Raw genomic sequence first — 26,217 nt, 5'->3', positions numbered from 1 at the left:
CCGAAACTCCAGCAGGGGAGGCTTGGACAATAGGTTTCTTGTCACAGGGAGGTGTAACCACCTCCCAGACAGGTTTATGTGTATTGGGGCTGGGTGGGAGCACCCTCAAAGTGCTTTGAAGTCCTGCACTGGGGGAAGATTTGGTGTCCCTGTGCATAGTCCAGCTCAAACCGGTTCAGGGGCTTCCAGCCCCTGCTCTGGTGTGAAACTGGACAAAGGAAATGGGTGTAGCCACCCCTCTTTCCAAACCCTCCCATAGGTGGGTCCCCAGAGCTAATCCAACCCCTTCCTTAGGTATAAGTAAGGAATTCCTGGCAACAGGACTTTAGGTATCCCTGGACGAAACTCTGAAGCTGAATCCTGGAACTTCGATGCTCTACTAAAGACTAGAGGACTGAAGAAATCTCCCTTGGGGTCAAGGAGTGACTCCCCTGCTTGGCAGGCACCAACGAAGCATTTTGCCAGTCTGCATCCTCGAAGCTCCCGCCGGACTCTGAAGTATTTGCAGCCCAGGGAGAGGATTTCCAGACATCTCAGAGGCCGACTCCTGGTCACCATGCACTTTTGCAAGTGCATTGACTTCTCGACATCTCTTAATTCCCTAGCAGCCCCACCGCGTTGGCGCCAAACGAAGGGAAGCGCTGACTTCCCCGAAAGCTGGTCCTTTTAACAAATGCAGGATAGCGAATCACCCAACTACCTGTCAAAAGCGAATAGTTCAATAAAGCTTTTGTTGAAAATAAAAAGATGTGAACTGCTCAGTACTGGCGTTCGTGCAATAATAATTCTCCAATAAAAAATAAAAGTAAAAGTAGTCTCCTCGATTCAGGAAGAACCTCCTCGATTTAAGATTTAAGAAGAAACAGTCTATCACGTTTTGTTGAAACAAAAGTACCCGAGCAACGCTTGCCTCCGATCGTAATGGCAAGATTGGCAGACATATGCCTTTGTATTTTTGGGTGATTCGCTATCCTGCATTTGTTAAAAGGACTTGCCTCATTTATACATTTGCTGGACTTTGCTTGGAGCGCTCTTAGAGAAGTTCATCTATTTGTGTTTGAGAGCAGGACCAGCTTTCGGAGAAGTCAGCGCTTCCCGTTGTTTGGCGCCAACGCGGTGAAACCAGCGCGGTAGCAATGAAGCCGCGGAGTTGAAACCAGTGGAGATTGACAGCTTGGGACGCCCACTGCGAGGAGGAAGGCTGGAGAGACCACGGGCGTTGGGCGCCCATGAAGATTTGCTGCCCTTGTTCTGCGCTGCAAGTGAGTTGGGGGTTCCTGATTTGCTGCTGTTGGGCAGAGCGCTCTGATCGGAGGGTGGCGTGACTGCTCCTCTGCCCTCGCAGATGCCTGGTGTCCTTGGGGTGCATTTCTCCTGCATTTTACCCTGATAACGACGCCCTCATCCACTCTGGTGGGACTCCAAGTCCCAGAGTGCAACGGCTGGCCCCAAATCGATCGCAGCTGAGTGGGAGGTGTTACCGGAGTCCACTTAAGCGCTGCTCACATCCCGTGGCGACAGGTGGAGGCAGGGCAGGGCCATATCCCTTTCGGCCATTTTTGCAATGACTTCCAAAAGTGGTAAGCCTTTTTGACTCTCCTGTGGACAACTGCACTGTCCAGGCGTACCAACTACACCCAGGTTATCACTTGTCAAAGTTGTTATGTCAGTTGTTTAATCTTCTGGCTGTGACTGTGAGATCACATGTTGACATTAGCCCGGGTCCCTATAACATTGAAATTGCTGTATAAACTGGATATCTGGGCAGAAGCTTGGTTATTGTATATGCGCACCATAAACTTTTTTTCGCCCGCCGTGAGGGAAACGGCCAACGAAGACTTAATTCCCTAGCAGCCCCAGCCCAGGCGCCTGACACCAGCGTCACCAGGCAGCGCCGGGGCTGCATTAAAGCAGAGCCGGTGCCCCGCAGCGCGGGACGCGCGCGGGCGTGCGCCGGGCTAAGTTTGGGCAAAGGGTAGGCCATCTGTGGCCGTCAGGGGCCAAAGGAGGCCGGGCCGGGCCATCCCTCTAAGCGGGATATACCGTATTCGGACTTGGACTGTTTTCTGGCAATCTTTAATACGTTGTTCAGTCAAAGTTAGGCTTTAAAGTGATTATTTTATATGATTCACTGTCACAGCGTTTTTAATGGTGTTATTGTTAACTTCTTAAAGACCATTACCCTTTGCAAATTGTGAAGTACTGGGATACTACTATCCTAAACGATTAAGCATCGTACGTGTTGCATCATGGGCAAAACAAATCCTCCAACCTCTCGCCCTCTGACACGACAAAAAGCAGCCCTAAAACCCCCAGTTCCGAGTTTAACTGCTATAGATAAAATGTTACAAAAAACAATAGGGGTGGTAGCACTATTGAGAATACCGAAAGACGTCTTTCCCTTTCCAGCTCTGCCGTCTGGGAATATATCTTTAGCCACTTGTAATTCACCTGACTCACTGTTAGCTTCCTCCTTTGCTGAGCTCCCTTGTGCACAGGTAGTGCAAGATGTTAGCTATCCTACTAAATTGGTACCTGAGACAGCTCCAAAGGTGAATAAAAAGGCACCTAAGCACTGCCCCAGAAATAAGAAATCTAAAACGAAAAAAAAAACAGCGAAGATGAATACATCTGCCCTAGACACCTCTCAGGATGATTTAGGCACCCCTTTTTCCACTTTAGCACCCCCGGTCTGGGCCACTCACTTATTAATCGATCTCCAGGCCCAAGTGGAACAGCTTATCAAATCTCAGTTTAAAAACTTGATGAGTAGAATTGATAAAGTAGTCTCATTGATTAACAATAAGAGTCATGGGGGTGAACAGTTGCCCATACGCACTGGGAATAACTCTGCGACATTGGCTGCAGGTAACATTGACCAGGGGGTCCAGGGCCCTAGTCCTAATGAAGGGTCTCGATCTGACGTCCAGGTACAAGGATCGGTATCAATGAATATGTGTAGACGCACCCCTAACAATATTAGTCCCGGCCCTGACACCCGTCTCAGGGTGCACCCGGACAAAGTTACTCTTCCCACTCTAGACCCACCCATACTCCAAAAATCCATCAGTAAGCAGCAGCCGGAGGAGGGTCCGGCGCCTCAAAAGTCCAACATGAGTTTTCTCCAAAAATGGAAATCGACAATCATTATTTTACCCCCAGTTACCACCCGAGGCATCTCCGTACGTGGTGGTATTAACCGGTGTCCCTCCGCTGTCGGGCGAACGAGGCGAAACATACACCGCGCTGAAGAATAAAATCACTTCGTGGTTAAACAGACATAGACCTCGAATGAGATCGGGTCAGGGGGAAATACTATTTGTTAGAAGAGTTACCTGGCTGGCGACCAAACCAAAAGATATTGGAGGGGAGTGCGTGATTGTTAATTTTAGGGATCCTGGAGTAGTCAAGCACATCCTTGATTGGGGAGGACCCTGTCAAATGGGTGCAATTATTCCACTTCCTCTGGGGTACTTCTACCCTCGGGTAATAGTATCAGGGGGACTTGAACCAACTCATTTTCATCAAGGTGGTCTGGAGGGGGAATATAATATGCCCACAGCCAATGGATTTAGTGCCTTGAATAATGTAGATTGACTATTTCACTCATTGGGGTCTAAAAAAATGAATTCCAAGGTAGCTGGGTGTCCCATGGAGGTTTCTGGGGTTAAGGAAGTAGGTCTGGGGATAATCCCCTTAAGCCCAGGTGCCGATACAAGCTTGTTAAGAGATGGATTTGAACTGGACAATTCTGCAGGGACTCCTTCTATCAACATGCCCTCTTCCACCTCACCCAGTCCTTATAGGGTGGAACCCCCAAGATCATTATTAGGATCCTGGAATATAGCAGGGCTGAGATCTAAGCTATCCAATCCAGAATGGGTTGAGTTGGTGGATCAGTATGATCTGTGCTTGGTTCAAGAAACCTGGATGGTGACTGCCCCCAAAAGGGTGGGATTTGCAACATTCCATCTACCCGCTGTACAGGGACCTAGAGGAAGACCTTCGGGGGGACTGTGCATATGGGTATCTACACACTTGGGGTGTACAGTGAAAGTAATAGATTCTCATTCTCCGGACATTCTCTCTATCATCCTTAAATTTATGGATGGCTCGAAGGTGATGGTTGCTAACATATATTTGCGTCCTACCCCCCCACGAGCTGGGGCTATCCATGTTAGAGGCTCTTGATGAACTTCTTTCATTTTCTTCACCATCAACACATAGAATTATTGGGGGTGACTTTAATTGTCACTTCGAACCTCTTGTGGGGATCCCTTCTGTAACCTTAGAGGAGGATTCCACCTGGCATATCAAGGAGTGTTCTATGTATCCAGCCATGCGCTTATTGCCAGTGGCCATACAGATTAATAAGCTTCTAGTAACCCACTCTCTTAGAGCCTGCAATGGCAGATTCCCTCCTGATGTTCCAGGGAAATTTACATTTAATAGAGTGGGGAAAAGCACTACTATTGACTACATTATGGTCAATGTAGAATTCTGGTCTCAAATAAGGGCTTTTTGTGTAATTCAAAGGGTAGATAGTGACCACAATCTTTTGTCTTTAGAACTAAGACACACACTGGGTCACCCACATGGATCAGGGGAGTTGGAGATCCGTGTTGACAGAAACTTAATCTCAGTAGCGGGTGGCAGACGCATTAGGTGGGCCAAGTTTGTGCTAACACCCGAAAAAATTGCTGAGCTATATTCACATGTAGCTCGCTCCCTAGAAGAGGCCTTTGAATTTCCAGCTGTGAATTATGATCTTTCTTACTTTCAAGCACTGGACTGTATTCACACTCATCTAATCGCCAATATGGATGATTATTTTTATACTACAGTGAATAATAGGACAAGAACAAAAAAACAGGTCCAGTGGTTTAATAGAGCTTGTAGGGAAGCGAAATGTGCACTTGTTAGCGAGGTTAAAATCGGTTCTGTGCAGAGAATTAGAGTGGCCAGAACTACTTATAAAAGTATAATCGCGGAGGCCAAGTCGGAATGGGAGGCCTTAAGATGGGCAACTATAAAAGAAGCCTTGGACAGACGTGACTTTGCCGCTCCTTGGAACCTTGTGAGATCAGGCTCGTCAGAAGGGACGCCCGCTATAACACCCAATCTGAGCGAAGAGGTTTGGATAGCCCACTTTAAGCCCTTGTACTCCCACACTGACATTGTTTCCTCGGTAGAACTAGGTCTCCCCGCAAAGTGCACATCCCCTCTAGTATTATCGGAGGTGAAGGACTCCGATTGTCAATCTTGTTCTATGCAGGAAATTAAGGCGGCCCTTAAAAGTTTGTCTTCTGGGAAGGCTCCGGGATTGGATAGAATCCCAGGAGATCTATTTCTGAGTGAGCAGAAGGTTTGGGTTCCCTACATTTGGTTATATTTGAATGCCATCTTACATGGCATGGAAATTCCCCGAACTTGGTTGGGGGCCGAGATTATTCCCATCTATAAAAAGGCATCCCCACTTGATCCGGCTAATTACCGTCCCATTAGCCTCATTGATGTCTTGCAGAAACTGTTTGCCCGCCTTTTACTAATGAGGTTGCAGTGCTGGATGGACGATCAACACATCCTGACCTCCCTCCAAGCGGGCTTTCGTGCTAAGGTCTCTACCATCGACCAACTGTTTAGACTTCAATTGGTCTATTGGAAGACGGTGACTCTGGGGGTTGGAAGCCTGTACTTGATCTTTGTAGATCTTCGATCTGCATTTGATTTGGTATAGAGGGATAAGCTCGGGGCCATACTGATAGAGATGGGTGCCCCAGCATACCTGTGCCAATTGTTCAAACGTCTACATCAAGGCACCTTTGCGAGGGAGAGGTATGGTAGAAATGGGGAGCTTTCGGCCCCCTTTCCGGTGGAAAGGGGAGTGAGGCAGGGGTGCGTGCTGGCTCCTACTCTCTTCTCTTTGTTTCTCAATGGATTGATTGACCATCTTTTGGGGGCGAGGGATTTAGATTCTCCTAGCTTAGCAGCCCGTAAGATACCAGCCCTGATGTTCGCTAATGACACCCTTTCGGTATCAAAATCTTCTATGGGTATTCAGCGAGCACTGGAGGCGTTCTGCTTTTTTTGCAAGACAAGAAATTTAGACATCAACCTCTCCAAAACCAAATTCATGGTCTTTGATGCAAAATCACCTAATTGTCCCCACCCCCATTTGGACGGCACGGTGTTGGAAAGAGTCTCCACCTTTGACTATTTAGGAGTAACACTCAACGATAAGATGTGTTGGGGGTCGCAGATGGCCAAGGCAAACATGAAGTTGGCCCAATCCTCTGGTGGTATCTTAAAGGTCCATAAAGAGTGTTCACTTAAAACCCTGGGACCCCCTTTAGAAATATACAAGGCCCAAGCGAGAGGGGGGGCGCTCTATGGGGTAGAGCTTTGGGGCCATCTTAGCGCCACCCCCTTGTCCATCACTGAGAATAGCTTTATTAGGCGTCTGTTGAGTCTCCCGCAGAGCACACCTCTGATTCCTTTACGGTTAGATCTGGGTCTGGCCCCCATACAGGGGATCATTTCTAACCGACCTGTGATGTACTGGAGGCGACTCTGGGCTACCCCAGAGCTGCTAAGCTACCGGGATGACCTAAGGGATTTAATGACCATAAGGGGGGTAGGGAAAATCCCCTGGCTAAAATATGTTAAGCAGCTCTGCTATGCACTGGGTAGGGGAGACATTTGGCTCTCTCCGGAGCAGACATGTTCTTTGATGCCTAAAAGGGTGTTGGTCAACGTACTCAATCAATATCGAATGGATCTTGTATGTTCTAGTCCATCCCTGGGCAAGTTGACCAACAGATTTCTGGAGGTGAAGGATACTTACTCCTTTGAGAAATTCTTGGATGACATTCAGCCCTCACTGGCGAAGAAACTTTATGTCCAATTTAGACATGGGACACTTCCACTGAGGGCAGTGACAAACAAGTGGCCAATCGCTTCACACGTTTCTAGCTCATGCCCGGGATGTGATGGTTGTGAAGAGACGGATCTGCACGTTCTGCTCTTCTGCCCTCCTTACACCAGGGCTAGAGCTAAATGGATTGTCCAGCTTTGTAAGTCACTGGGTCTCGGGGATTACAGGGAAGCATTTAGAATATTTAAATACGACACCACCCCCCTGATTGTCTTTGCGACCTCTAGATACCTCTGGGCCATGTGGTGCGCCAGAGGCGCAAAAATTAAAAAACAATTATCTGTTACACCCGCGTTACCACAGACCCAGCATATCACAGGGATTCCCTGATATTAATTTGTGAAGGGATTGATTTTACTCTTTTATCTGTTATGTTTTAAATTGCATAGGATTATTTCCTGGTTTTATATTTGCATTTAAAAACTATATTAGGAGTATTCCTCTTCATCATGAATATATTGCATTGTGGGATATTGGTATGTTTATTTAAATCTTTGTAAATATGTCCTTTTATGGTTTTTAGCCGATAATAAAGCTTTTTGACTGACTGACTGATATTTTACTGAAGTGGTAACTATAAGTATTGCTCTTTCAAGCCGGACCTACGAAGTGTGGGGTAAAGAAAAGGAAGGATATCCAGAAATAAGCAAAACCGCCTTAATTCAAAATGAATAATGTGTGGCTACACTAAACTCATCAAAAAACTATCTGTGCAACTACAAAGTTTCAAAGATTTCGCTGTTTGCTTGATCAAAGATTGACACTGTACGTTTATGGTGCTGATACTTGGGGTTTATTTAGGACATTTGTTGAATTTTGATATATGTTGCATTAAGCTCACATACACATATATGTTCGAATTCCAAAATATCGAAAACGTCTATATATATTCACTGAAAAAAACAAAGGTTAAAGTATTCCAATACGCCCCAAAGCCTATAGCACACTGTCAGGTTCAGTGGTTGATCTCATTAGTAATTTCAACAATGTTGAACCATAATCAGTGATGTCATTTAACATGTCATGAGTGATGTAATATGTGAGCTCATGAGCAGTGCACGTAGAGGGTGCTGGTTATAGTTAGCTCACTGATCTTTAACGGGTGAATTACAGTGTTTTTTTGTTTTTTGAATGTTACGTCTTGTGTGACGTAACATATTTGTGTACGTATATATTTATGTATCCTTGACTAGCATCCACACCGCATCTGAGGGGAGGGGGGCCACACTCTGCCGCACACTGGTCAGTGCGGGCTCTCCTCCCATCTCAATGAATTCTTGACACAACATAGAACATTTCAGAAGGGTGAATCTAGTCAGACTCTTCTCTCCCATTTGCATTCTGCTAGGCTCAAGTGAGCAGAGGTGATTTGCTTGTCGACAAACACCTTGCATGAGTATTCAAATATAAAATGATGCTGTGAGTATGGCTAAAATCAACAGCCTCTGGGACATTGAAAAGAAATAACCTTAGCAATCTCAACCGGGTTATTCTCCCACGACTTAGTATAAGTAAAATTATTTCTCCCCTCTCTACCCCTTTAAGGCAATACTCACTCGATATTGCTTGTAAATCCCTCAAATAAAATAAAAAATGACAAATTATAAAAAAGCGATAAAGTGGAAGAGGAGGTTTAGGACGATGAAAGGTTTTTTGAGGGCTAGTAGTGAGAGCAGTCCCTTACAAGAGGCTCAACACCTGACTGGTTATGGCCCTTTTGTGGCCATAAACCACCTCTCATGCCTAACAAGTCTTAAGTGTGTTTTGTGTCCCTTTCCTGGACCACTGCTGGACTCCTGGGCAACTTGGAGCAGAGTGGAACTGCCATCTCTTGGGGATGTGGAAAACTCAAGGATTTGGACCCAACAGGACCAAGCCTGTCTGTGTTATTCCCTACTTCGAGGTACCTACCTCCAAATCCCTGGATTTATGTGTGGGAATACCAGCCAGAATCAGGGGCCCAGATATACCTCCCCTTCCCTGTACTTAAATTCGGATATTCAGATTGAGGAACTAAGGGTCAAATTCAAGTGTATTTATCATGCATAGTTAATTAAAACCATTACAATTTCTTGAAAACACATTAAAAGACAATACCGTGTAACATATAATCAAGTTAAGCGGGCCTGGTTAAGCAATTAAAACAATATGATACCAGGTTCAGCTGAAGCCAAGAATAAAATCAGCCAGAACAGATATTGAAAATCCACAGGAACTGGTTTGGATGAACCCCCCTCATGCTTTATCTCCTGAAGGGCTTCAATCTTTATACCCATTCGGACAGTAAAGTGCTTATTGTACTGTGCAAGCCTCGTGCATTAAAGTGCATAGCGTGCACATATTGTAACATGCACTACTATATTGGCATTATATTAGAATTAATGTTTAATGTACTTCTACCTTTTTTACTTCCATAAATGTACTTCAATTATTAATTTTCAGCTACTAAAATTATTACCTGAGTATAAATATACTTCCCTACCTAATAACCCTAAATACCTTAAATACCATGTCTGAATAATATATATTTTTAAATATATATAAAAGTAGTATTAATTTAAATGTTCAACATTTATGAAATTTAAATATGAATATTAGAAAAATAATGAACACCTGAGCTTTAATACACTTCTCCACACAATACCCCATTTCCATTACATCCTTTCACTAAATAGCCATGTTTCAATTTTTTAAAATGTTTGAAAATTTAATATTACTATTAATGTTCCAAAATTGCAAATATTATATATTGATACAAAAACATAAATATTAATACCTGAGTATTAATACACTACCCTACCCAAAACCTCTTTATCCTGTACATACCAACCCTAATAGTAATGTTGCAATGTTGTAAAATATTTGAAAATGCAATGTCATTAATTTTCCAACATTAAAAATATTATATATGTAGGTTAACATTTAAATTAATACCCGAGTATTTTATACACTTCCCCACCCAATACGCCTATTTCCCTTGCAATAGTAAGTAAAGTTACAATATAATAAAGTATTTCAATATTTAAAATTAATATTAACTGACAACAATTACACTTCTTAAATATTAATATTACAGTATTAAAATTAATACCTGAGTATTAACCCGCCCAATTCCCCTATATTACTTGCATCCCAATTCGAAATGGTAATGTTAAAACTTTATAAAGTATTCGAAAATTACAATTCATAAATATTTATAGTAGCGTATTTAAATTAATACCGGAGTATTAATACACTTCCCACCCAAAACCCCTATATCCTTTACATCCCATCCCTAAAACTGATTATCGGTTATGATAATATTGTTAAATACCTAGTAGTTGTAAAAACCTGCGTGGTAAAGACTTTGTTGTAAATGTTTTCCGCAAAATGGAATTATTACTATCACATATTATCTGCTTTGTTCCCTCTATGTTTATAAGTGGTTTTGGAGTTGGGTTTTCAGTCAATTGTACCTAATGTTGTAATTAGAAAATAGCTTTTTTTATGTAAAGAAAACACAGGAAATGTTGCACGTGTTTTGATTACAAAAGTGTTAAAAATTAAAAAAATTAAAAATAATACTTTAGACTTGAAAAGAAATCTGGGATCCTGCAAATGTCCAGAAATATTCTACTGTTTATGAATATTAAAGAAAATCCCACGGTGGGAACCACTGTTCTGTGTCCAAAAGTAACATTAAAATGTAAATATTTTGTGTGAAGTTAGGAAACAATGCAGTGTTTTGAAAATCACTGAGGTTTGAAGACCGGTGTGTGAGTAGATTGCATTGATTCCTCACAGTACACACCTGCACTGACCGGATGCTCAGGTGAGCTCTGGGAGGCAGGTGCACAGCACATCTACTCCTGGGTTACAACATCTGTTCCTCCTGCACCACAAACAGCTCCTTTCCATAGCATTTTCTGTCCATATCTGATGTACACAATCTCCTAATGAAGGGTGCTTACAACAGATGGAGTGTGAAATATCCACTGGCGAAAAACAGAACTACAAAGAGAAACTTACAGACTGTTCTCGAATGAAGCTCGCTTCTCCCACAGACCATGTCCGTGATGGAAGGGCATGTCTTCTGCCTTCCCTCACATCCTGTGGTTATGGCTGTCCCTGTAGCCCCCCGCACAGACCTGCTGTACACAGAGAAGGGGTGACCAGAACCATGTGTCTAAAGGCCCCCTAAAGCGTCCTGGTACTCCTCCAGAGGCCCTCACCCTACCTCCTTGGCACATGCTGAGCAGGCATTACAAGCCCCTGCTTGATGGTGAATTCAACCATGTGGATGTCTCGTGACATGGCTCACATCAGTACCACGCCCTGTTGCTGGGTGGGCCCGGTGCTGAGGATCAGGGTCTGAAATACTAAAGCTGCAGGTGAAAGGTGAAACCTTGGAATAGGAGATGTTTATCTGTTCTCCATGTATGGGCAATACCAACTCTCTTCTGCCTAATATGTGCTTAAGGCCTGGAAGGAGTATTTTCCCCATAAATAGAGGTTGACATTCATCACCAAATGTCTCAGCATTCCCTGCTCCTAAGCAGTATGTGGTGTGCCCTGGCTGGGTATTGTTTCACAAGATGTGTTCTGTGTTGAACTGTGCATAATGCAGGTGGGCTGTTAGGATAATGTTAGGTCAGTCCTGCTCAGATGCCTGTGAGCCAATCACTAAAGCACAAACTGGTGCACAGGGGCAAGGAGGTGCTCAAAAAGTCGGAATGTCCTCGGATACAGACAGGCTCAGTACACACTTTGTACTTCTTGTTCAACCCTGCAGCGTTTGGAGAGCCTACGTGTCCCAGTGGGCAGTTGAGCCCGTCACTGCACTTCAGGGAGGAGGTGGAGACGCACAAGCCGCATTAATTAGCGCTTGCCAGTAGCCCTTTGCACAGGACACACCTGGGTGAAGACCGGGCCAAGAGTGGGCCCATATGCGCCCATCAGAGCCTGGATGAGGCTGGACCGCGACCCCTCCCTTGGTCCTGGCTTCCGGACGCGCTCAAAATGAAAACCTGAGAGTCCAGAAAGCTGTGGAAGGATGTAGCGCCAAGGTAGGGCTTTTAGCCCATAATAGCCCATAAAGCTCACCCTGCTAAATTTAATCCATGACATCAATCTGACTATTCCCCACAATCCCCCTAGTCATGGGAAAGAGGAGATTGACCCAAACTAAAAGCGGAGGAGAAAAGGATTCCCTATCTACTCCCTCTATTACCTCTTACCATTCTTCAGCTATGTGGAAAATCACCATCGAACTCGATACAGTTGAGGATTGCATTGATGCCGTTCAAAGACTGATATAAGATCCCTCAACACAACTTGAAACACAGCTCCTGGAAGTGAGCACTGGCTCCAGTGTGGGAGAGGTAGAGGTTGGGAGAATCTCGGGCCAGCTTTACCTACTAAAACTCCGCAGGAGGAAAACAACGCAGGCAGGATGGGGAACCCTTGCATAGTCCATGATCAACTGAAGGACATCCCCCCTGCATCCTCCCGTCCCCCCCAAAACCAGAGCCAACCAACCCTCTCCACCTAAGAGGAAGCGAGTCGAAGGAAAATTAGAGCGGGATTCCCGGTTCAGTTAGACCCAAAACATCTGAACCAAGTAACCCCGCCAGGGTCTGCAAAAGGGCTCAAGCCTTGCCTCCCTGCAAGCTCCCAACTCTATTGGAAGGAACACCCTCAATAAAGGCATACAAGACTACTGTAATCCATTCTTTGCAAATCTAGAGGCCCTTGTGAGGAACTTCCAGAGGACATCATGGGGCGGATTCAATCCTTGGCAGATAACGTTCAAGCTCTGTCTGAGTCACTGAACCTGCTTGCGACCAGAAATGCTGAGTCACACAATGAGACAACTATAGTGAGCTACTTCCCCCATTCCACTATCACAGTTGCTCCTCCCCTTCCACCCGCAACAAACACCCCCAAAAGAAAAAACTCTAAAGTGATGAGCAATGCAATATGGGATCTTGTAGAGGGACCCACAGGTCCCTTCCCTTCTGAAGAGTCTCAAGTCAGATCATACATGTCACACAAGGCCATCAGAAAGGCATCTTCAACTTTCACCAGAGTGCACCTCACATGTCGTTGTCCTAGAGGGGGCCCTACTCTTGCTGAAGGCACCCGGGAAGATTATGAGGGCCTACAAAATAAAGTACCTCACTGGTGGAGGAAAAACACAGGGTGGCCGACGGACTTAGCAGATGATATCATAATGGCCCGCAGAGTGGACCGGCTGGGCCCATCTCCAAAAGATTCTGAGGGGGATTGCATTGTCAAAAATGTCAAAGACCCCCATTTAGTGAGTTCCCTACTGCATCGCCTGGAGTATATAATGAACCAGCAGGGCAGGATTTGTGCCTTTTCTTTGGGCTTCTCCTACCTCCATCTTTTAGAAGACTCCTTGACCCTACTTGGCCCAGGACAGGCCCTGCAGCAGAATATATGCCCTCGGCGATCCCACAAACAACCGTTTCATGCCATTATCTGCGCTCCCCAATATTGATTGACTGGCCTCAGTTTCAGTTTGTCAATTTACTGAGCCCTCTCCTGTTACCGCCCCAATTCTGAAAGTCATACTCTGGGGCATATTTACAACAAAGTGGCAGAGCGCGGAGTTAGCCTTTGTGGTTTAACGCCACGCTCCGCCACTTCAAAAACGCAGGGCTGCACCATATTTACAACAATATGGTGCAGTCCTGCATCTCCCCCTGCGCTGGCGTTAAGTTTAGCAGCCTAGTGCCAATGCAGACACCCTTGCACTATAGTGCAAGGCGGTCTGCATTACAGGGGAATATTGTTTATGTGCAAGAAGGGAGACCTTCCTGCACATAAACAATCAATGGCCTTTTTCTGTTTCTATGTGTGTTGCACAACGCAGCACACATGAAAACAGCAAAAAACGAGCAGAAATAAAGCATTTCTCCTCGTTTCGCCTGTTTTTCCTTACTCTTAACGCTGCCTTGTAAATAAGGCGAGGCCTCTATCGCCACCAGAATTGTCACTGAAAGTGACGTTGTGGGGGAGATAGGGGCTTGTAAATATGCCCCGTGGTCTCTTATCAGTTTATCACTCGACCAAACCCTCACCTGTAACGCTCGCTGATCCCGCAAGTCACTCCATGAACGATATAATCTGGACCCCACGCAGGAGGCAGGAGAGGGTCTACAGTGCCTCAAATCCAGTCCCTGGGACTCAGTGAGGGTGGGAGGCACCTCCCGTTTAAGACATTAAAGCTGTTTTTCCAACCGGTGAATTGAAGTATTGAGAGGCCGATAAGGAGTTACCTGTAAATCAGGATTCTTCCCTCCTCAAAACGGTCCTCGCCTCATCTCCTGGGACATTGCGGGGGCTGCTCTAAGACTGCAAACTCTGAGCGGGTGGCATCTATGAGTGGTATTGAGATCATTCTCTGTGAAGAAACATGGATGCTAGAAGCCCTCCCTATCGATGGGTATCCTGCCCTCTTGCGCCTTCAAAGGCGGGAAGAGTCAAGGGGGCATCACTTCTTTTGTCTCAGTTAAAGACTCTGCCTGCCGCGCTCTGGAACTTTGGTCTCCCCCCTTAGTTTCTGATGACCCTCTTCTCTTTTTCAGCTGGACCAGATCTCATCTTGATTGATTTCTACTATAATGTTTTTAAACTGAACGTAAATGAAGGGATAGAGCACCTTGATGGGTTTTTAGAAGTTTTTTTTATAAGGAAACAAACCGTGCTCTTTATATGTTATGGGTTGTGGGTTTTAATATTGCTTTGTGTCATAACAGTGATAACAGTGTGTCTGGTCTTACAAACCGGAATGATAAAATGTTGCTCATTTTAAGCAACTGTTTATGGTGAGGCCTTAGATACTATTATCCTGAAGTATAATCTATCTTTTGAAGGGGGAAGGACCTCTTGCCAACTCTCCTGGGTTCTCACTCTGGAGCACCATTGACTAGCTCATGAAATCAGCTGAGATTATTCCCCTACTTTCCGATTTTCAAGTGGACCCCAAATGTACAAGCGATCGTAACCCTCTCACCATCATGCTGACCTCCCACACAATTCCTAAAGGTGCTGGAAATATGGCTGGGTGAAGTTATTCTAAGAACAAAGGATTGAGGATTGATTGAGATATGATTGATTCTATCATTCTTAATGGTGATATTGTATCTTGAAAGATGGCCTCTAGTCTAACTTGCCTTTCGGAAGAGTCTAGACTCGATCACATTCAGTGTGAGATTGAGAACATTTGCTGACCGATATCGGGGGAAATGACCAGCGCAAAGTGTGCCAGTGAGCCTCCCCCCCTGTCGATGGTTCAGTGCGGCCCACAGACAGTTGCTGATGGCTCTTAAATCCTCACTGGTCATAACACAAGGGGTTAAGGATGTAAGAAGACTTTACAAATCCAGAACTAGGGATAATACAATGGGAAGTAATAAACCGGCCCTTTTTTGCTTGTTCAGATCTACCAAAAGTGGAATCCCTAATTTCAGTTGACTCCTGGGTGTGTCACTTCTCGACAATCTTTCAGTGTGAAGAGCTTTCCACCACCTCAGGAGTCAGCCATAATCTGACCCCGCAAATACAATCAAGCCTTCCGGTTCCTCTTAGTATTTCTGAAGTAACCACAGAAATTGAGAAGTGTGTCTGTCCCCCTAATAAATGTTTTCAGCTCTGTCTTGGGACGCCCTATTCCAGATTCCTGGAAGCCTGCTCTTGCGATCCTTATTTTATAAAAGGCATCGATCCCTTCCACCCTGTTATCGGCCCATCTCATTGCTGGATTCCAGTGTTCAGATGTTGGGGCGTGTATTCTTGTCCCATCTGGAGAGCTGGGCTGAGGGAAATAGCACGTTATCTGAGGTTCAATACAGTCTCAGGCCCGGAATCAGCGCGGTTCATCAGTGCTTTCACCTCTATCTTATTGCAGAAAAATGTCATAGGGCAAAAGAGGGACCTTTACATCTGGCCTTTATAGATTTATCAAGCATGTTTGATTGAGTGAACCGCTCGAAGCTATGGGATCTAATGGGTAAGATGGGTGTTGAAAAAGAACTTCTGATACCATTGGGGGCCTTCATCAGGACCTGTCAATACACGTCCCTTATGGCCCCGTAGGGCAATGTTCCCCTCATATCAACTCCAGGGGTGTTAGATAGGGGTGCATTTTGGATCCCTTCCTTTTTCTGCTCTATGTAAATGGGATAAATAAACATCTAGTGGATAAAGGAAAAGATATGCCGCGTATTGGAACACATTCGATACCCATTTCACTATACGTAGATGATATGGTCTGGGACTACCGAACTTCCCCCTTCCCCCCTGCGCATAACCACATTTCTAATGATGGACATGAGAAGGGAGTTTCTTTGGAGGCGGGGGTCGTATAACCCCCGGCCGTATTTATTAAAATATGAAAACAAAATTAAAATTGGAAATAAACAATATTTACACAATTATACGCAGAAACATAACACGACATTTGATTACAATTCATATGCACAGATATCAGATGGCTAACCTTAACATATTTCTAATACATAGTTTTTCCTATCCGAATCTAACATCTGGATCATAATCATACATTAATTACTTTCTGCCTATCCTATTTGGGCCTACGGCAAGGTCGCTAACCGGTGTCAGATCCTTATCAATTAGCCACGCCCTCCCGTAGGAGTTGCGCATGCGCAGAGGGCCCGCTTACCCAGAGGGTACTTCCCCCCCCGGTTACCCCCATACCTTCCCTGAACTCCATTAAAATTTGGGGGCTCTTGCACTCTGCGCCATTTAGTGACCGCTCGAAGCTATGGGATCTAATGGGTAAGATGGGTGTTGAAAAAGAACTTCTGATACCATTGGGGGCCTTCATCAGGACCTGTCAATACAGGTCCCTTATGGCCCCGTAGGACAATGATCCCCTCATATCAACTCCAGGGGTGTTAGATAGGGGTGCATTTTGGCTCCCTTCCTTTTTCTGCTCTATGTAAACAGGATAAATAAACATCTAGTGGATAAAGGAAAAGATATGCCGCGTATTGGAACACATTCGATACCCATTTCACTATACGCGGATGACGCGGTGCTACTTGCTCGCACCACGAATGGTCTACAGGTCCTATTAGATTGAGTTCTATACTTACATGGATGAGTTAAACTTGCAGGTAACCCATCCCAAGTCGTACATTGTGACCTGAGGCCGCCAAACACAACATTGAAGCGCTTTGTGATGGAGGGACATCTCTTGCAAATACTAAATCCTTTAAGTATTTGAGAATTACTTTTAGTTCATCTTTTAGCGGGATTTCGTTATTAACTTTAAGATATCAACAATGTAAAAGAAACATTGAGGCCGTTTTTAGATTTACAAACACAGTCATAAACCGAATAAAGAGATGCTGGGCGTGTATAAGGTAAGTGCACCTCGTCTGGGTCTTTGGCGCAGGGCGTTGGGGTTATAGTCATGGGGGGATCCTCCAGCAGGTGGAAAACCATTTCACTCATGGATTGTTGTCAAATGCTGGTGGAACGGCCACTTTCATATGTCATGAGGAGCTGGGATACCGTATCTGGAGGATCAAATGGGGCTTGCGCCCCTAAAACTCTGGATCAAGAGCTGGGGGTCCCCGGAGGTGGCTCTTGTAACAACTTGCATTTCCGACGATTTGTCCCTTGACAGGGCAGATGAGATTTCTTGGCTCCCATGTTTGAGGAAAACTTTTCAGATCCTGGGTCTTATGGGTCTATATTGTGACCCACTTAGGGTCCCGCTCAAACATACAGAAGTAGACGAGCAGCGGTGCCCAGATTTCTGTTTGAATAAGAGACTGGGTGGTTGGCCGAGAAAAGGGGTCTATGGTTAGATATGTGCAGGTCTCAACAACTGGGAATGTGGAACCCTATGTAGTTTGGCTTCAGAATCCTTCTCGCCGGAATGTATGACTAAACAACTACTGCCTAAACCACGACTTCCTGAACCACGAAGGCTAAACAACGAGCTATGCTAAACCACTACTGTTTTTTACAACGGCTTCCTAAACTTCGAACTAAAAAACCACTTCGTTGTTCAGGTAAGCCGTAATTAATACTTCGTTGTTTAGGATGTTTCCCCCTCGCCTTATCCTGTTTTGCGTTCTGTATTCAGCACCGTGGTCCATTTTTCTGGCCCCAATTTGAGACAGTTCAAGGAGGGGCTTGGTTCAATAGAGGTCTGTAGTGCTATTTTAAACTTTGTAAGAATGGCTTTTAATATTAGGGAACGGTATGAATGTATATAGTTATGAGGATGTAATGCTGTTTATATTGTTTAAGATGATGCTGTGCTCTTTGCTATATTTTGCATACATTTGTATGTGTTTCTTTTATGGCTTCGGCCAGATAAAGAGAGATTGGTTGATTGATGAGGTTAGTAAACAGTTCTAGGGGTGGGGCTCCCCGTGGTGCTGTTTCCTCAGCTCTGGGAGTGATTGGCATCTCTTGATGGGTGCTGTGCACCTGCAGCAGGAGGTGGAGTTAGAAACAGCCCCCCCAGAGCCCATCAGGCAGACAAGGACACTCACTCATATGTGTTCCATGTATTCTTTAATTTATTCTGCAGTCCCTCTGGACTTCACACTGAGTTTGAGGACCGATGTATTTACAGTCCAAAGGTACAAGTTTGATATTGTATTTATTTACTTTAGAAATTCATACAACGAAGACTTGGTTGCAACGTCAGTGGAGCACTTTACACCCAGTCACCTGGAGGAGCTGGGAAGGAGCATTAAGTAAACAAGGGATTCAGAGAGGGAGGGGCCTAGGAATAGAACAGGACAGCCGGAAGTGACAGAGGCTTGGACCGGAAGAGGCTCCTTGAAGGGAGGAGTCTTAGGGTCTTGAGTGACAGGAGGGTTCGGTTCATTCTGGAGGCGTCGGCGATGGAGTCCAGTGTCGAGGAGTCAGGAGCAGAAGGCTTGGTTCGCTGCTTTGCTTTTCCTTGTTTTAGGAATTTCTAGAAGTTTCTTTTTCCTGCTTGTAGGTCCTTCACCACCTGTGGAGTTCGCCTGTGAGGTGAGGTGAGGGGGCTGAGCAAAAATTTGGGGGGGGGCTGAACTTTAAGCAATAGGCAGAGTGGAGCCGCAGGGGCTCTTAGAAGGGGTGAAACAACAGCGAGGCCTCATTAACACGCAAATGGTCGTTTAAAGACCTGTGAAGTGCTCGGGTGCGGCTGCTTTTTTGCCCGGGAAGGTGTCTCATCCCGGGCTGCCGCACACGACGGGGGGGGGGCTGAAGCCCTTTGAGTCCAATGGGTGTTGCGCGCCTGATGAGGACTGATACACACCAGGAATGCATGAAGTAAGAAGACACAGTGTATTGAATGGCTCGAGGGGGAGGGGTTACACTCCTCTAAATAGCTTCTTCCTCTTTATTCACATGAATAGGCGCTCAGCATCCAGAGAAGATTATAAGGCCTAAAATGATGTACTAAGATGATGATGAAATGTCAATCATCCAACCGATTTAATTATACATTAATGATGTAATAGTGAACATCAGATAAATGGAAAGTTGAATTAGGTGACCTGCAATAAAATCAGATAAAAAAGGTGCATTGATGAAATAAGGTAACTAAGTATATTTGCCAAAACAAAGGTAAAGTAGTAATTCAGTAATTAGTTTTACTACATCAAATTAGGTCTGTGAATACATTTCGAACCCCTTCTGTTTTATTCGTCACCCTTCATACACTGGCACGAGGAGGCCCCAAACACAACCATGAATCCCAAGTCTGGGGTACGAGAGGTGCTCAGGAGTAGACGGAATACCAAACTAGCCACCGTAGGGCCCGCGTCCGGGCTTGCACCGCTGCTGTTCCGCATCCTTCATATTTATTCCTCCAGATCGCTGAACCACAAGAGAAGGAGAAAGAGAGCGAGCACACAAGGGAGGAGGATTTATTGGACATTGTCTTAAGGAGTTTTAGGGCCCCAGGCAAGACATAACTTAGGGCCCCTTGTTTGTAGCAAGTTTGAATTTTGTATACATGTTTGTACTAGTTGTAGTACACATGATGCCAAAAAAACTTTCAGAAAGAGTTTTTTTGCAAAAAAGCAACTGAAAATGTCTTGCCAATGACCCCAAAAATCCTTAAGATGGCACTGGGCAAAGAGAGGCAGAGGTAGAGTCAGGCAGCGAGAAGAGTGGTTCAGATATAGAAATAGACAGACAGGAGCTAGAGAGAGGTAAAGTATACTTACCTGGTGGCGCCCTGTGTGACAATGTTTGTTGACGCCCCCCCCCCCCACCACCTCCACCACATTCTCTCACTAGCACCCTTTAACAGTGACCAAGTCTCCATAACCACACTCTCTCAGATGCATTGAATTAGTTATATAGCGCCACTCATACCAGTGTAGGGTGTCCGAGCACTTTGCATCACACACACATTACACCGATACAATCAATCATACGTGTGTAAATCAGTGTATAGGAAATGTTACATAAGCCAAAGGACTAAAAGTGTAGGAGTCACATGACATCCATACTGGTAGGCAGTATAGTTTAAGAGTGCTTGGTGTGGAGAAGCACAAACTCAGAGTCGAAAAAGAAACAGCATAGTTGGGAGTTTTCTTTAATAATAAGAATCAATTTCTAGCCAAATTAACCCTTTTTGCAACATTAATCAATGTTCTAATAATGTATACTTTGCAGTGTGTATGTAGTTCAAGGGTAAAAGTTAATAGTTCACTATTCTATATTAGGACTTTAAGTTATAAATTGCAAGTAACAAAAGGATGCCTCTTTTGAAAGCAGTAACCTGCTGATCTGTTTACATCATACGCTCTCTGTAATCTACTTGGGACACGTTCTTTGCAGCAGGCATATTAACCCTCTGCACTAACTTTACCTAAGTCAAAACCTCAACTATGCAAAATGCTGATCTCTTTCCAGGAAGATAATTAATCACACGAGTTATCTTGACATTTATGTGAGGCCTGGTAATTGCCGGGGGGGGGGGGAAGAAACGCTCCAGCACCCGGTGCGGTGGCACCGGTCGCACCGCCCTAAAGCCGGCCCTGCCTTGGAAGATGGGGGCCCTGTGCAATTCCACACTGTGCCCATGCCGTAAAATGTCCCTGGCTAATAGGTCATTTTTTAAATTTCTGAATCAGAGTGGATCGCAATCCAACCTACCTCGTGAATATTAATAACCAGGTGGCAAATTACCACTCTATGATTGGAGAAATACTTTTAAATGAAGCAAGCATTTTGTGAAATGCAACCCGCTTTCCTTAAACAAAAAGGGCCGGCATTTTAAAAACAAATTGTAATATTTTAAAGTTTGTTGAGGGGACCACTGCCTACTCTTCAATAAACTTTTTTTTCACATTCACAAAAGTGTACTTGTCCCAAGTGGACCCCTTTCCTTTCGCAAATGCATTACCACCGCCCTTGAGGTGTTGGTACATTTTCAATCTTTTATGACTAGATTTTGGTCACAAAACATTGATACAAAAGATACCAATTTGGTATTTCGAAGGGACCTGCAACATGCCACTTCCAGATACCGAAACAGTATCCAGTCCAAATCCCATTTTAGGGAACACAGAACCTAAAATGCAATTAGCACACTAGAAAGAGCATTTTAAAGGTCGCTAAGGCTGAATTGAAGCATCTGCGACCGTTAAAATGTGCAGTAAATCTGCCCCAAAGTGCCGACCCCAAGCTTGGCAGAGAAAAAGATTTGTAGGTGATTTTATTTGTGTCTGCTACAGTGGCTAGTCTCCAGTGTTAGCTGTGGTGGCAGATTTCACTGGAGTCCAACAGACCAGCACCCACCGGACTACCCGTTGGGAGCAATAGCAGGACAGGAGGTTAGTCTGCCTTGAACACTCTTTTATAAGTCCGTTCAGTGGCTTGTATCTTGAAACATGTCCATCGCATACAGACTTTCTATAGGATGGGGCACCCAGAGGTCTGGGGGCGCACCCCACAGGTAACAAAGGCATCAGTGTGCAGCTTGAGACTATGTTGGCTCAGAGGTGCTGTCCAGGGGTCGGAAGTGCTTGGGCTTGTAATAAAATGCTAATATTTTCGACTTCAGTACATCCTTCTTTAGCTACTCACACAGAAACCCCAGGCCTGGCGCCACATTATCAGATGCACGAATAGGGAATGGAGATGTTTCTCTCTGGGAGGGGGAACTGAGGTCACTTCCAAGGGGCTATTGGGCGCTCTTCAGTAGAAAAAAGAAATGGGCTCAGAGGGGGTGTTCAAGAGTTTGTGAACATGAAGGCTACAGGGTCCAAGACTGACCCCAGGTAGCCTTACAGAAGCCAACCCCTGTTTAGTCAGAGCACACACATATGGACTCTAATGGACTCCCCACGAGATAATCTGTCGAGCACCCCGGAAATCACAGAAAAACCCATTCCCCTGCACACGTATAATAGTGACATACTCGTGGCATAGGCGTACTCACCGCTGCCACTACATTATCCAGAGTTCTATGGGGCTATTTGCTGGTATGACGAGCAGTGTGCGACCTATTTCGTATTTGCATTTAAGCTCTCTCGAGCGACTTGGGCTGACGAGCCTTGGTTCCGCACCTGCGCACCGTGAGAGGTACTATACCTTTGATATTTTGGCAGTCTATTCGGCACCCCACATACTTCCCTGCTCCCTGCTGACGAGAGGCAATTACCTCGAAACACGTGTCCAGGGATGGCATAATAGTGACATACTCGTGGCATAGGCATACTCACCGCTGCCACTACATTATCCAGAGTTCTATGGGGCTATTTGCTGGTATGACGAGCAGTGTGCGACCTATTTCGTATTTGCATTTAAGCTCTCTCGAGCGACTTGGGCTGACGAGCCTTGGTTCCGCACCTGCGCACCGTGAGAGGTACTATACCTTTGATATTTTGGCAGTCTATTCGGCACCCCACATACTTCCCTGCTCCCTGCTGACGAGAGGCAATTACCTCGAAACACGTGTCCAGGGATGGCATAATAGTGACATACTCGTGGCATAGGCATACTCACCGCTGCCACTACATTATCCAGAGTTCTATGGGGCTATTTGCTGGTATGACGAGCAGTGTGCGACCTATTTCGTATTTGCATTTAAGCTCTCTCGAGCGACTTGGGCTGACGAGCCTTGGTTCCGAACCTGCGCGCCGTGAGAGGTACTATACCTTTGATATTTTGGCAGTCTATTCGGCACCCCACATACTTACCTGCTCCCTGCTGACGAGAGGCAATTACCTCGAAACACGTGTCCAGGGATGGCATAATAGTGACATACTCGTGGCATAGGCGTACTCACCGCTGCCACTACATTATCCAGAGTTCTATGGGGCTATTTGCTGGTATGACGAGCAGTGTGCAACCTATTTCGTATTTGCATTTAAGCTCTCTCGAGCGACTTGGGCTGACGAGCCTTGGTTCCGCACCTGCGCGCCGTGAGAGGTACTATACCTTTGATATTTTGGCAGTCTATTCGGCACCCCACATACTTACCTGCTCCCTGCTGACGAGAGGCAATTACCTCGAAACACGTGTCCAGGGATGGCATAATAGTGACATACTCGTGGCATAGGCGTACTCACCGCTGCCACTACATTATCCAGAGTTCTATGGGGCTATTTGCTGGTATGATGAGCAGTGTGCGACCTATTTCGTATTTACACATATGTGCACCTACCATACATATCGCAGAGGAGGGGAAGTGAATGGACCCCAGTTGGAGGAGTCTGCACAAGCGTTACACTGAGGATTGGAGCCCTTCCCTCCTTAGGGGTTTGGATATGGAGGACTGTACTCTGGCCTACTGGTACTGCTACAACCAGTGTGTGTGGGTATAAAGAAGGACTGTACCCCAGCTTACTTGTACTGCTCCAACCAGTTTGTGTGGGTACAAAAAAGGACTGTACCCCAGCTTACTTGTACTGCTCCAACCAGTGTGTGTGGGTACTAAGAACTGTACTCTGGCCTACTGGTACTGCTCCAACCAGTGTGTGTGTGGGTACAAAGGACTGCACTCTGGCGTACTGGTACTGCTCCAACCAGTGTGTGTGGGTACAAAGAAGGACTGTACCCGAGCTTACTTGTACTGCTCCAACTAGTGTGTGTGAGTACAAAAAAGGACTCTACCCCAGCTTACTTATTCTGCTCCAACCAGTGCGTGTGAGTACAAAGAAGGACTGTACCCTAGCTTACTTGTACTGCTCCAACCAGTGTGTGTGGGCACAAAGGACTGCACTCTGGCGTACTGGTACTGCTCCAACCAGTGTGTGTGGGTACAAAGAAGGACTGTACCCGAGCTTACTTGTACTGCTCCAACCAGTGTGTGTGGGTACAATAAGGACTGTACACCAGCTTACTTGTACTGCTCCAACCAGTGTTTGTGGGTACAAAGAAGGACTGTACCCCAGCTTACTGGTACTGCTCCAACCAGTGTGTGTAGGTACAAAGGACTGCACTCTGGCCTACTGGTACTGCTCCAACCAGTGTGTGTGGGTACAAAGGACTGTTCCCCGGCCTACTGGCACTGCTCTAACCAGTGTCTGTACGTACAAATATCTTTACCCCAGCCTACTGGTACTGCTCCAACCAGTGTGAAAGGTACAAAGGACTGTACCACGACCTACTTGTACTGCTCCAACCACTGTGTGGAGGTACAAAGGACTGTGCCCTGGCCTACTGGTACTGATGCATCCTGTGTGCGTGGGTACAAAGGGCTGTACACCTGCCCACTGGTACTGTTCCAACCTGTGTTTAGGTACAAAGGACCACGCCCCAGCCTATTGATACTGCTCCAACATGTGTGTGCAGGTACAAAGGACTGTACCCCCCTACTGATGGAAGAAAGGGACGGATGTGAAGGTGTGCCACCGGTTCCCTTGAATATTGTCACTGCCAGATATACAATCTTGGTACTCAGTGGACCCGAACATACCGCGCCGTGCAGACGAGGGGGCCTCCATTTTGTTAACAAACTTCCTCACTGTAGAGTTAATCAAGGTGGTCGTAGTAAGGGCAAGAGCTTTTTTTATACTTACGTAAAAGCCACTACGAAGAAGGAGAAAAGTGCCATAAACTACAACACGTGTTACCCAAAGGTGCCAGTTAGGATTGATACGTATTATTTGGGAAATTGGATCATTGCAGCAGTTTCCTAGGTTTATTGTCCACCGCTAACAGCGGTTTCCTTAATGTGTTTTATTCAAGGAGCGCCTATCGATTATAGTCTTGATAAAGATGGTCCCATCAGCATAACCATCGAAACATGTCGACGTTTGTGTTCCACTAATCCATAAAATAGATGTTTCTTTGGATGTTGACTGCTTGAGAAGCTTCAGGAATCATCTTAAATATTTGTATAGACGGATATGATCTGCTATGACAAAGATTAATGTCTTTTTTAACTCTCGTCTGGTGTTTTTAATACTGTGATTTTTTTATTATATGGATTTTTTTGTATCTCTTGTGATCATTTTGCGCTATGAGTATGAGGAAATAAATATTTGAATTTTAAAAAGAAACATTTCTAATAAACTGTGTTATCATAAGCTTAGCCTTGTAGGTTTTTTTGTCAATACATTGAAACGGTTGGACTGATCAGTGGCACGGTGGTTGGATGTCTGAGATCTATTGGGTGAATGATGATAGGCTGGTGAATAGGCCTTTGTTTGCCAAAGGACATTCTTTGTGCTTTTTTCTGTGAACCCTAGTCCTTTGGGTGTCCAAGGGGTCCCTCTCATTTTCCCTAAAAAACCCGCCTACTGGTACTGCTCCAACCAGTGTGAGTTGGACAGAGGATTGCAGCCCAGCCTAATGGTACTGCTCCAACCCGTGTGTGCATGTACAAAGAACAGTACACCAGCCTACTGGTACTGCTCCCACCAGTGTGTGCGGGTACAATGGACTGTACACCGGCCTACTGGTACTGCTCCCACCAGTGTGTATGGGTACAAAGAACTGTACCCCGCCAACTGGTACTGCTCCCATTAGTGTGTGCTGGTACAAAGGACTGTACCCCGGCCTACTGGTACTGCTCCCACCAGTGTGTGCATATACAAAGAACTGTACCCCAGCCTACTGGTACTGCTCCCACCAGTGTGTGCGGGTACAAAGGACTGTACACCGGCCTACTGGTACTGCTCCTCCCACCAGTGTGTGCATATACAAAGAACTGTACCCCAGCCTACTGGTACTGCTCCCACCAGTGTGTGCGGGTACAAAGGACTGTACACTGGCCTACTGGTACTGCTCCCACCAGTGTGTGCGGGTACAAAGAACTGTACCCCGCCAACTGG

The 26,217-nt window shown here is 45.5% G+C and overlaps 1 long non-coding RNA gene across 2 annotated transcripts in view; it reads left to right on the top strand.

Moving 5' to 3' along the window:
- LOC146813418 (uncharacterized) overlaps nt 1–26,217 on the top strand; it is a 229,155-nt gene that overhangs the window by 66,333 nt on the left and 136,605 nt on the right. Inside the window, exon 1 of one of the 2 annotated variants that reach the window (XR_014966976.1) lies at nt 18,827–18,964. The exons of the other annotated variant lie outside the window; for it this stretch is intronic. This is a non-coding gene — a long non-coding RNA (uncharacterized LOC146813418). Of the gene's footprint in view, nt 1–18,826; nt 18,965–26,217 lie in introns of those variants that run through there. 2 annotated transcript variants of the gene reach the window in all.

Source organism: Triturus cristatus, chromosome 7, assembly GCF_964204655.1.
Source record: "Triturus cristatus chromosome 7, aTriCri1.1, whole genome shotgun sequence".
In the NCBI taxonomy this organism is placed as follows: Eukaryota; Metazoa; Chordata; class Amphibia; order Caudata; family Salamandridae; genus Triturus; species Triturus cristatus.
Note: the sequence above shows the minus strand (reverse complement) of the source record. Positions and strands in the feature narration are given on the sequence as shown.